The sequence below is a fragment of the Phyllostomus discolor genome, chromosome 9 (genome assembly GCF_004126475.2).
Source record: "Phyllostomus discolor isolate MPI-MPIP mPhyDis1 chromosome 9, mPhyDis1.pri.v3, whole genome shotgun sequence".
In the NCBI taxonomy this organism is placed as follows: Eukaryota; Metazoa; Chordata; class Mammalia; order Chiroptera; family Phyllostomidae; genus Phyllostomus; species Phyllostomus discolor.
Window position 1 is genome coordinate 20,112,758 of NC_040911.2, and position 13,127 is coordinate 20,125,884.

General features: G+C 50.9%; 1 long non-coding RNA gene across 2 annotated transcripts; it reads left to right on the top strand.

Moving 5' to 3' along the window:
- The first annotated feature begins 3,672 nt into the window (after nt 1–3,672).
- On the top strand, nt 3,673–13,080 carry LOC118496669. Of its 2 annotated transcripts, none has more exons than XR_004899226.1 (3): nt 3,673–3,766; nt 10,106–10,296; nt 12,159–13,080. It is a non-coding gene; the product is annotated as an uncharacterized LOC118496669 (long non-coding RNA). The 2 variants fall into 2 exon arrangements; XR_004899227.1 differs by lacking the exon at nt 12,159–13,080 and adding an exon at nt 10,379–10,731.
- The last annotated feature ends 47 nt before the right edge of the window (nt 13,081–13,127 follow it).

A 13,127-nucleotide genomic window follows, 5' to 3' on the forward strand; every position in this document is an offset into this window, starting at 1 on the left:
GGTCTGCCCCATCCCTACTCAGCACAGGCTCCAGCACCCTCAGCCCTGGAAGGCAGGCAGCCAGAGGGCTACATGCAGGGCCCGCGACCTGCACTGATTGGTGCTTCTGCCACACAGGTGCATGCAGCCTCGAGTCCCTGAGCTCCCCCCGCTGCCCCGGCACAGCCCGAGGTGGCCTCTGAGAGCAGGGGCGACCGTTCTCTGCTCCTGCTGTAGGGGTTAATCCATCTGTGGCTTAGGTTTCCCTTTTCTCTTGGCAGATTTTGCAGCTGGAACTGAAGGCTTTCCCAACAAGGAAGCAATTAAGTTAAACAATGCTGCCTGTTTCTGAAGTCCTGTGGGCTTAACTAGGATTAAAAGTCCCAATTTGGACATTAACACAATAAATCCTTTGATCCCGTATGCTGGCTGGAGTAAGGGAAGGACACCAATCAAAAGAATCTTTTTCTTGTGTTCATATTGTCTGCTGACCTGTGCAACGGCCTCCCCAAACGATCCGCACATCACTCTCTGGTTAACTTCTGCTCACCTGTCCCTCCACCGCTCACGAATTCTGACCTTCATCTCTACCCAGAGCCAATACCAGACTTCTGCTTCTAGTAGTGGCAGACTAGGTAATCTGGACCTACCTTCCTTCTGAAAACAGCTCAGAAAATGAGGGGGGAAAACCCGTAACTTCCCCCCTACAACATCTAAAAGCTAATGGGGTGGCGAGAAGACAGCAAGCCCAAGTCTAGAGGACAGGAATCCAGGGAGGCGAGCGTGGCATGCAGGGCTGCTTTTGCCCAAGGGGTACTGGCTGATCTAAAGAGAAGGCTGAGAAACAAGCTATGCTTTGAAAACTGCAAGTGGCTAGGGGTCTACAAGTAGGACTCTGTAGCTTCCTTTCTTTTCCAGGGTAGAGGTGCTGACAAATTCCTTGGCACTCGGAGTTGGGGCCCTACCGCGCTGCACCGCAGGACAAAAGGAAACCAGAAGGAAGCTGCCCTCCCGTGGAGTGTGGACCAGCTGAGCCACATGGGTGGCCAGAGAGTCTGCAGCCTTGACTTTGGGTTAAACTCACATTTGAATGCTGCTACCCCTGGGTGCCTGGCGGAGCAAGTGAAATCCTCTTTGCAAGAAGTTACCATTCTAGGTCTCAAATGATTTCCAGAGATTATTTTTCAAACATAACATCTGACCCACGATAAAAAATAACCAGGCAGATGAGGAATGCCATCAGGCACACCTTTCAGGGCACATGCAGCAGGCCCGCCAGCGCTGTCGCTGACTCCCATGGCCCCCTTTCTTAAGGCCTCTGCGACAGCTGTGGGATCCGCGCGGTGCCCCTGACTGCGCTGGGTGTTCCGGCCCCTGCTCGCTGGCTGATTGAGTCCCTTCTCCTGGGACGCCCTGACCAGTCTGCGTCCAGTTTCTGCCCATGCCACAGTGATGTCTCCCCTGGCCACTCTGCCGCCCATGGCTCCTCTGGGCACCAAGCTCCTGGAGCCTCCACGGACTGACGGACTCAGGGTTGGATTTGTTACATACTGTTTGTATTGCGGTTTATTTGGGGGATACATTTGATTGTCCCTGGAATACAGGTTTCTGGAGGACAAGGATCAGTCTTTAACAACTTTTATATTTCCCATCGTCCATCACAATGCTTTATACGGAGAAGAAACTAAATGCAATTTTTAGAGAAGCAGGTTACCATGGAAAGCTATTTAATGTCTGCGCGTGGTTTTGTCATCCGTTAGAATGATTGAAACTGTCTGCTCCACCTGATTTCATTAGATCGCTAAGAAGCTCAAGTGGGTTAATAGGTATGAAAGAACTTGGATTATTTAACATGCTCTAAAGAGTTAGTAACAGTAACAAACATCATGATCAAGCGGTCATTGGGTATTTACAACATGAAGAACATTAAACTGTCCATGATTAGAGAGGAACAAGAATCAAAAGTCATCGTCCGAGTCCTCAGGTTGACGAGGGTTCAAGTCATCCATCCATTCACCCCGGCCACGACGTTTACTCTGTGACTTGCACTGCGTCAGAAATAAAACAGTCTCTGCCCACACCTCGCTCAGTCAGGTGGGGGACCGGGTGAAGGTGCAAGTGATGCAACAGATATTTATAAAGCACTAAAAGAGCCCAGAGGGGAGGCACTTGACCCGAGAAGGGAGGTGTTAGGAGGCCTTCCTGGAAGGGATGACCAACCACTGAAAGAAGTCTTGAAAGACAAAGAGGAGATAGACAGGTAATGGGAGAAAAAAGTTATTTCAGGAAGATGGAACAGCGCCTACAAGAGCACAGAGTTTCTAAGGGCAGGTCTCCTTCAGGAGATTTTCAGTAGTTTTATGCAGAGGTGAGGCCCGTCGACCTGAGAGACTGGGCCGTTACGTGGGTGCCAGATTAGCGATGGCCTTGGGTGGCCTCACGAGCCGAGCCAAGAAGTGTGGGTGCTTGTCTTTCCCGGGGGCTCTGCGGATCATCGGGCCCAGCACTTCTCAAACTTGGGCGTAACCCGAGTCTCTCGGTGGGCTCATCGCGGAGTTTCTGATTCAGTAGGTGGAGGGCGGGCTGATAATTTGCTTTCTGACAAGTTCCCAGGTGATACGGTTGCTGCCGACCTGGGAACCACTTCAAGAACCACTACTCTAGGCCCACCTGTTTTCCCTCCAGGTGAACAAGCTGCGACTTAGAGGGGAAGTGCATGAAGAAGGTCCTGCAGCTGAGAAAGGCAAAGCAGCCAGGTGACCAGAGATGTCACCTCCCCTCCCCTGTCACAGCAGGGTCCCCTGTTCCTGGACCTTCAATAACCGTCTCTCCCTCCCTCCCCCTTAATGATCCTACCCTCGCATGCTCTGCTTTCGACCATCTGTAAGGCAAAGGAATTGGCTGTCCCAATTTACACTACAATTCACTTTTGAAGAAAGCCCCTAAAGAAGGCAACATTTTAATCTAAGACAGTGCATCTTTCTCAGTGGATCTGCAGGCAGGCACCCTGGCAGGTGGCTCCTGACACGCCAGTGGGCACCGCCCCATCTCTGTCCGGAGAGCCATCTTGCTCCATGTGTGGGGACACGAAGATGGAGCAGATGCGGTCCCCATGCCCAGCAGCGTTGTGAGACAAGCCTTCCGCCACAGATGGACACTATGGCAGTGCACGGTAGCTGTCACATGTCCCAGACTTAAGACAGCAGCCTAGCCAAGGGGACCTACGGCGATCCCGGAGGACTTTGAGGAAGGTGAGCACATCTCCGGTAAGTGAGTGGGAGGAGGAGGACATGCCAGGCTCCAGGGGAAGCCACAGAGACAAGGGGGAAACTGAGGGGATGTAGAGGGGTATCCAGAAGGTTCTTGTGGGGGCGGTGGGGTAGCTAAGCCTGCACGGTCAGAGGGACAGACGAGAAGTTCTGGGATTCCGTCCTAAGCCCTTTATCCTGCTTGCCAGTTGTTTTTCATAATTTTCTTCTGATATATTCTAAACAAGAGATGGTTGGAATTTAAAGAGGCAGCCATGAGCAAGTCTCGTGTTTTATCTCAGAAGTTCATGTGATTTCTGCATGCTACTCAACAATGTTCCCACGTTTATTTTTGATATAAAAATCATCATTTAAATTACTTCTCGCTGGTAAAAGGGAAAAGCTCAGTGTGTGTTATCCTTCAGTTTCCCTTTCTCCAGGCACTGCCCCTCAGCCTGCCCACCCTGGTGTGAGACGGGGCCCTGGGTCTGGGAGGGCGCAGACAGAAGGAATGAGAGCGAGGCTCTCAGCAGCCCGAGGTGGCCGCGTGGGGACCAGGTAGCCGTCGAGGGAGGACCCGGGAACCTGAGATGAGGGCTCCCTGGAAGGGGTGGGAGCAGACACCTCAACATCTGCAGACCCAGGTTCAAACCCAGACGCTGTCACTTGCTGCCTGCGTGACCTGGCGAAGGTATGATCCTTCTTAACCTCAGGGCCCTTCACTTGGGAACGAGGAAGCTCTAACTGCCTACCTCAGAGGGTCGGTGGGATTTGATTAAAGGGGACAAAATATCTACAGCTCCTGTACCTCATGGGGACTTCAGGAGCCTGGGTTTTCCTTCCCAGTCCTCTTTCCTCCTTTCTTTCCACTCCCCCCTGCCCTCAGCCTCCAGCACGGTGCAGTGGCGGTGGGAGCACAGGGGAGGAAAGGAATGGCTGTGTCCCCCCTTCCGAACTCTGCTCCCGATTTCCCCTGCACGTCTAATAATCATTTAGTGGTTAATCAGGGGCGTTGAAATCATTTTCACTGGGATCCACATTAGCCTTGCGGTGGCCTCCTAAGGGCCGAATGTAATTTTTGGACTGTATAAATGTAACTGATCCTTAACAGTTAAGTGAGAGTTTGGTGCTGCCACTGGGTAGAGACCAGGTGCCAGGCTGGATACAACAAGGTGGAGGGCCGGATTCGGCCTGTGGGCCTTGTGTTTGCCACCTGTGGTTTAGCCCAAGCTCCAGTGTCCTCAGCTGTAGGGTGGGAGAGCACCCTCATGAGGTTATTAGAAGGTTCAAATGAGATCACCTGTGGGTACTCAATAAAATCGAAGTCGTTTCAGTGGACCCAGGTGTCTCCCATCTTTTAAATAATCGCCCTCCCATCTGGCTCTGTTTGCTGCCCTCTTTTTTAACTCGTTAGAGACTAGCACAGGGTTTCCAGCTCACCGGCTCCAGCGCCTGCCTCCCACTCTCCCCTCAGCCCACGACTCCGCAGCTTTTGTTCCCGCCACGCCAGGGAGCAAAAGAGTCTCAGGGACCACCTTCCGGAAGCGGTGACCCCCATCAGCACTTCCTTCTTCTCAAAGCCCACGTTTCCCTGGGGTTCTGTGGCACCCCCTCTCCCGGGTTCCCCTGCCCCTCTCTGGCTGCTCCATCTCAGCCCCTGTCCTGCCCCCTTTCTTCCGCTGCAGCGTAAAGGCTGGTTTTCTCCAGGGTCCTTTGTTCATCTCCTTCTGCTACCCTGTGCTCTCCTGGGTCGTTTTCGTTGGCTTGTGTTCATACTTAACTGATTTAATTGTCTATTTTTCTTTTGAAATACAAACTATTGAAAATAAAGCTCAATAAAATGTACCAGGTTGTCAGGGATATACAAACAGAATGAGAAAGTATTATAAAGAGCCATAGTTTTAAAAAGTTCAACTCAAATGTCCAGGGTTGGTTGATTAGTTGGGACTCTCAGGTGGAAAAGACAGCTGTACTTTGTAAACCATCTTGGGCAGAAAAGGTGAGGACGCTCACACAATCGAAAGCTAAGGAAGACTCCCAGGAGTCAGGAAATTTGTGGGACCCTCAGGGACTGGGACCGGAGGCTTGGACCTTGCTCTGTCCTACTCCAGATGGCCTTTCCCCACACAGCAGGGACCAGGGCCACTGCCAGTCTTGGGCTCACATTTTCCTGTGTCACCGAGAAAGGGAGCGGTTCTTTCCCACCAGGCCCAGCCAGGGGAGCGGAGATGGGCAGCTGCTGTCGTGTGACCTTCCCAAACCAATCACTGCGGTCAAGTGCAGTGATTGTTCCGACCTGGCTCACGGGCCTCTCTCTGCGGTCATGGGTTTGAGATCTGTGACCAGGAGGGTCAGGGGTGGGAGGTGGGCACAGACTGGACAAAGCTGGCAGTCGCTTGGCTGCCCAGCTCTCTCACCCCCTTCTTCCCAGACACAAAATTTCAAAAATGTCCCTGTTTAAGGTAAAACCACATGCCTCCTTCCCCCCCGGGAGACAAGCAGAAGTTCCCCCACCCCTTTAGATCTGAATGTGCTCCTCTTGACCTTGCAAGGGATAGGTGTGCCCCGGCACACTGCGATATGCCCACTATGGGGGAGGGACTGGATAACAATAAAAACTGCTATTTTAAAAAGGGGAAAGGGTACAGGAGATGACAGCCACTGGCCCGAAGGACAGCACATCCTGCTGGTCAGGAGCAGTGACTAAGCAGGCCGACAGGGTTGCTGGTTCACTCTCGCAGCCGTGGGTGAGTCCACCGGTAGCCAGTGTGGCTTCCCCGTGTTCTGCTTGCTGGAGCCTCCATCCAGGGTTCACCTTGGCCGCACTGGAGGGCCACTGGGCAGGCTTCTGCTGCCGGGGCTGGGGCTTGATGTCCACTCCCTCCTGGCATGGGCTCCGGGGCCTGGGTTTGCTTGGGGTTGATCACTGGAAGCTCCTGCTTGGCAAGCCTGGAATGTCTTTGGAAAAAACCAAAAACAAAAAACCAACCCTCTCACTGACTACATTTAGGGGAGTGTTACTGACCTGACCGGCAAGTGACAATGTCTCAATCTGGAGCCCGGCCTTGCACCTCTGACTCTTATCTCATTCATTTCCCCAGTCCTCAGCTTCAGGGCTATACTTGGCCTTTGCCTTAGATCCAGGGACCAGAGCTGATTTGCTGCCTGCCAGGATCTTCCTCAGCATTTAGGGGGCTGAGACAAGAGCCCAAAGGGGTCCCTGGTCCATCCCCTCTGTCCCTTTTCTTCCTTCTTGGCTCTCTCCTGCACAGCGGGGCCTCATACACCCACATGGGCAACTCAGTGGGCACACCCAAGCTCTGTTCACTCCCCCTGTCCCCACCCATCCCCGGTCTCTTAGCACTACCAAGGGCCAAGGGATGTGTAGCCTGAAACACAGCATTTACTCAGAACCATGACTCAGGGAACGGGCCCTCACGGGCCCAGGAAGCAGGCCGTGGGCCATTTGGGCAGGGTATTCTGTGATCTTGGGTGCTCGAAGCATCCAAGTGTAGAAGAAGGTCTGGCTTTAGGTGGGCAAACCCTCTTGTCCCCATTGCTCCTTGTCCTGGGGGATGGGCACAGGCCACAGGACATTTTAGGACATTTTAAAGCATGGGGACTCAGGACAGGGCCCTCCTTGCCCTGGTTAGAGGCCAGTACTGCCCCTGCCCTTCCGGGCTGCTCCCCAGTGACACAGAATCATGGCCAGGAATTGCTAACCCTTTTTGGGCACTGAGTTAACTTATCATAGAATGTGTTTGGGAAAGGCCTGGGATTCAGACCTCCTCATTTCTCCTCATCTTCTCAGGTAGCTGCTTCCTAGTCAGGACAGTCATTTTAGTGGAGGGACAGAACTCAGCTGAGGACACACGGTGGGTCACACTACAGGAGAGTGACAAGAATCTGGACACTACTGCTGAAAGCGGCAAATGCCTCTCCCCTCACGCTGCTCCTCACTCACGCTGGTGCACACTCTTAGCAAAAGCCAGCAGGAAGAGGAGGAAATGTGTGTGGCTTGTTCTCAGCTCCAGCGTCACAAAGCAGAACAGAGATGGTGCACTTGGAGCTGGCAGACAATAGCTTAATAAACCGCATGGGCAGGGTGCACAGTGACTCAGCCCCCAGGGGTCTGTTGCATTTGCTAAAGGCAGAAAGATAATCTCAACATATTTACATTCTGCTTTAGTGTAAGCCAGAAAAAATAGCCAGGGAATTCCAATATCCTGACATTTTCCTGCCAAGCGTTTTCTGAAGCTTTGCCATGAGGACACGTGGCTTCTATCACAATATAACTCAGGTAATAGTTTAACCCCATGTAGCAAGGACTGTCAGATTCCCAGCCCAGATGGTGGGGGATGAGTGGGGTCCTTACTTAGCTCCCCACCCCATCTGGACTCAGCCTATTTGATGTTCTAAGTATGTCACTTGCAATATTCTGTATCAGTTTTGGTTGTTGGTTGCAACAGAGGCAGATTCTGACCCATTTAAGTCCCAATTGAGTTTATTGGAAAGATAAGGGTATTATTCATTAAATGAAAGTGATAGTAACCTCGCCTTGGCGGGTGGGGTGGGGGAAGAAGCCAGGGTGGCTTGCAGTGTCTCCTGGCCTTTCTCCTGGTCACCGTTGTCAGACCCAGCCCTGGTCTCCTTCTGTCTTGGCATGTCTGCTCAGATTGCAAATTCCTACAGGGCAGAATCTGATTGGCTCGGTTGGAGTCAGGAAGGTATCCCTTGGACCAATTTCTGCGGCCAGGGACTGGAGTGCATTGACTGGTCAGGTCTGAGCTGCAGATTGCTTAAGGAAAGAGGAACTGTTACCAGAAGAAGGTCAGAAGTAGTTCAGGAAGATAAAACAATGAGTGGCCATGAATGCCGGCAACCTAGGATTTCCAGAACACGGGAGGAGAAGGCCACCGCACTGTGAGTGGCACGAAGGAGGCAAGCTGCTTCTTCGCCCACAGGGACCCACAGACGGTCCTGCTGGCACAGGCACATACCCGACTGGACTTCTTGGTCCTCACCTCCTGGCTTCCCTTTTCGCTCTGATGTGCACAGCAGGGAATATGTTTTGATCATGCATTGTTCTTGGTTTTCTCTTAGTATGTCCTTCCTCCTCTTTCCTGTGCTTTGCATGACCACTGCCTTCATTCCGGATGACCACCTTCCTTGCATTTGCCTGTCAAAACTAATCTTTCTAGAATCTTTTTCCTATAGGATTTGCTCTTGCCAACTATGAGGTAGAAAGAAACCAGATAAACTAGTTCCACTAGGATTTTAATTTCTGAGCTATTAATGAGTTGCTGTTGTCACAGCATAATATTCTTTTACTGAGAATTCAAGGGAGAGATTTTAGGCTCCATGGGAGGCTGTTGGTGAAGACACCTTATGGCCTCCGTACCTCTCCGATCATGCAGGTGTGGGTCTGATCTGGCCCAGGTGTGACTGCGTTGATCCTGACACCAGGTGCATGCACGCCCCTCATGTACCTAATGCTGAGTCCTGGTCCTGACTACCCACCTTGCAACCTGGAGAGAAATCATGCTTTGTATTAAGTTGCTACCAGCTTTAGGCATGCAAAGTCTATCTGCATTGAACTGTTTGACCAAATGTATACCAGGGTGACATTCAAAAACTTTAACAATTGGTCTGGCAAGGGTACTGAGCAATCAGATCCATGATGCTGAAGAAGGGACACCTCAGGCTGCCATGGGCATGTGTCTCAGAGCCTGTGACGGGCAGTGCGGGGCAGGTTGGCAGGTGACAGGATACTGTCCATGAGGAACTCGAAGGTCAGAGGTGGGACAAGTGAGGCAGGCGTAGGCATTAAAAGGAGGTCCCCAGAAGCATGTGGAAAGGCCTGCCTGTTGGATGGGCCACTCCCATGGCTGGCCTATGTGTGCTTGTTTCCCCAGTATGTGTGTGCTCTTGGGCCACTGACTCATGTCCTAGCTGCCATTGTTTTCTGCCGTCTCAGAGACCTGACTTTAGCCAGGTTTCCTGGCGCTGTGCCAGCTTTCCTCTGTGCTTCATTTCATCCCTTTCAAGCCCTTGCATGTCACCGTGTTATAATTCAAAACTTCTTGGGCTGGGATCCAATGAACCCAACCCAAGGAGGAAACTGGTTTTCTCATTGTTTATTTGGAACCACAAAGCAGAATGTGTCGGACGCTCATTTTCAGTGTTTCATTGAGCTGGAACTGAATTGAAACTCAACTCTTTCCAGTGGCGCCTTCCAGTGTGAAATGATTTAGAGGCTTCCAGTGTTAGATCAAGAGGGCTAATGAGAACACAAAGTGGCCCTAAATTTCCTTGCTCCAATCATCGCCACTGGCTGTTTCACCCTTTGCTTAGAGTTTTGTTAGAGGCTGCAAAACCTTGTGTGAAGCCGGGGTATTCTCAGGTACTCTCGATATATTCCAGCAAGGACTCCCCAAAGTATCTCGGTGTGAAATATCTTGGTCTAGGCCTCTGTCCTAACCTTCTGTGTGATCCCACAATAGACAGAATTATTTGTCACTACATGGCTCTACCCAGTATGACCTGGGCACGCAGGTACCATACAGTATATGGAGGTGTACTGCTGCCACGGGCACGTTGGCTGCCTGCCCAACAGCCGTTCATCCTGCTTTGGCTGCAATAGGGCAGAGTTCACCTGCTACGGTGGAGGCTGACAATACTAGATGCATGCTCCTCCAGACCCCTCTGCAGCTGGGAATGGCGATATGACCCAGTTCTGCCAAAAAGACATAAATGAACATATTCTGGAAGAGCTTCTGGGAAGGATTGTCCTCTCTGATAAAAAGAGAGAGACATGAGAGAGTGACTGTTACAATTCTTGTTGCCCCCTTCTTCCTGGTGTGGTGTCTGTAACCAAGGGAGCTATCTAGAGACCATGAGGAAACAGGCCTGCAGATGGAAGTGGGGTCTTCTGAGGATGCTCAGAGCGATGAGGGGATGGAAAGAGGCTGCATCCTTGATGACGTGGTTGAGCAGCTGCACCAAATCTGGAGAAGAATCTCCGACTTTCAGGATGGAAACTACTATTGCACGGAGCACTTTTAGATGGGTAGTCTGTTACTTATTGTCCAAAGCAACCTGTTTAGTATGGCTGCCTGGTATTTAATATGTTCTTGTCTTCTGTTTCTTAGAAGGAAGAAGTCACTGGAATATTCTTCCTTCAGCCTTGTTGCCTGGCTGTCTCTTACTCAGCCTTATCACCACACTACTCCATTTACTCATTTACTTGTTAGGTCACCTTGTAAAGTTTTGGTGAGGAAATTGTCCATGGCTGTTTGATTCACTACCATAGTCCCAGTTCCCGTTCCGTAATAGTCATTCAAAAAACATTTGCCAATGAATGAGTGCATGGGGCACATGATGGAGGTAGAATGGTTAGAATGTGGCTACTGCCCAGAGGTGAGAGAGTAAAGTCTAGGATGTCACACTGTTTCTGGCTTGTATGGTGGGCAGAATACTGTATTTCACCAAGTATAATGCTCACTTTTTGGCCCAAATTTTTGAGGGAAAAATGGGGATGTGTATCATACATGGGTATAATGATTACATACCATGAGTATAATAATGGGTGTAATAATGTATTATGTGCCCCAAAATGTGGGTGCATTACACATGAGAGCACAATATACACGGCAAAATACAGTAATTGAAGAAGATGAATTTTGTCCCGGGGGTGTTGAAACCGAAGAAGCGCTTTTGGAAGAGCCCCGGCGGACAGCTTCAGTCTAGCATCTGGACTGCACATCAAGAAAGAAGGAGCCGGCCAGGAGGAACGTGTAGCATAAGAAGTGACTCTTCAGTGCTCCCTTCTCACTGCAGGGCCCCACCATCGATCTTGTTGCCCAGGCCAGAAATCAGGAAGTCATCCGTGAGGCCCCCTTCTCCCTCCCCTCCCGTATCAGTCCACCACTCAGTACTGAGACTCCACTTCTGTCTCTCACACCCATAAACCTCCCTCCATCCCCTTTGCCACCACGGGAGTCCAAGCCAACCACCTCTCTCCCGTGCGATTGCGATGGCCTTCTGATTGGTTTCCAAACCCACTCCAGTGCTCTCGCGCTCACCGTATTCCAGTCACATCAGTCTACTCTCACTCTCTGAAAGCCACTCTGCTTCTCTTCTCAAGGCCTTTATGCATGAGATTTCCTTCACCAAGAACACTGCTCCATCCACCCTCCGCCTGCCCCACTCTGGTCTCCTTTAGCGCTCAGACCAAACATCACATGCTCAGGGGTGTTTGACTACCTCTGACTGCTACTCCTCATCCCACTCACACTTTTGGGGCCTCAGGAATTTAACTTTGTTGGCAAACCATGGAGTGACTGGGCTTTTGGTGGCATAGAGAGGCAAATAAAACTTTAAAAGACTTATGTAGCAAAATTAAATTATTCATTAAAACGAGAAATGTAACTTGAGGATCAGAGATTCTTGAGTAGGGACAAGCACATTTTTTCCTTTAGAAGGGGAATCTACCCAGAAAGTCAAAGAGCTTGTGAGTACCAGAGCAGGGGAGGGGCCATGGCGGCACGATTTAAATGTTTAAATTTGCTAAACCATGATTCCCCAGCATACCCATTCCCAGCGTGGAAACTTCCCCTGACATCTGTCCCTGGGGGACCACCCCGGTGCTGAAGACCCCCTGCCAATGCTTGCTTCCAGTTCCTAAGCTTCAGTGGTTAATATGCTACCCCATCGCACTTAAGTTTGCTTTAGATTTGTTAACATCTCCTTGGTTAATACTTAATAGGGCTAAGGTCAGACCTGGGAGCTATCCTTTCTTTCAGATGACTTGGCACATATCTGGCTCTGATGTATTGTATGTATCCATAGTTAAATTTTAAGAACTGTGAAAGTAGACTCTTATAGGACTTATGTTCACTTCTTTAAAAGTCTCTTATTCATTTTTTTTAGATTCCTTCAGGATCGACACTGCTGGATGTGTGAGCAAGCAGAGCTGTGTAGCACGGAAGCTGCAGCCCTGCCGCTGGTCCGCGGGGTTGCCAGTGCAGGCTCCAGGACATGGAACCCTAAAGATGGGAGCCTTTGGGAGGGTGGTTGTTAGATGAGGGGAAGGCTGAAAACATGCATATGCGTAAACCCTTGCTACGTACTCAACAATTACACAAACATTCTTGCACAGCTGTCGTTAAGAAGCCCCTTGGAAAATCCTCCTCTTCTGAGGAACTTAACCTTCTGTCTCAGTGTAGTCTAGGCTAATCAGGTGTTCTGGGAAACAAGCCAACCTGCACGAAGAGCGCCTGCAGATATGACATGCAATGTCTGCAGCCTTTAGTAGAAGAGTCTCAAACCCTTTTCTCTATTGTCCATCTCAGACCAAAGGGGACGTTTAATGACCAGATCACTCTTGTACCAATGGGCAGGGGAGGTGTGTTTTGGCCCAGGGCACGGCAATGGGCCCACCCACTGCAGCCCCGTTTTGTATCCTGTTCAGGCTGTCCTTGAAACTTGGAATATGTTTCCATTCTTCCCATGCTTTCTCTGAAGTATGCTAACCCTGGGTGAAAGGAGGTGGAGGAGAATGTCTCGGGTGGCAGAGACAAGCGCAGGCCACACGGCTCGGGCTGGAGAGCCAGCCCCTGAGGCCAAGGCGCAGTATCGGCCCCGATGGGGCCCAGGCCTGTCTGGGAATGCAGGGCAGCTGGCTCTCATCACACTCATCTCCAGTGGTGGCGGCATGCCCTGCGCATCCGTACCTGTCCTCAGTGACCCATTCTCATCCCTGAGTGTGCAGAGCGAGGACAGTTGAGAGGACACCCCAGGGGACGGGCCCATAAATACGAACAGGTTTTGCTCAGGTACAACTCTGATGAGTCTAGTAGCTTGAGATGTAAGCAATAGACACTTATACATGGATTGTTA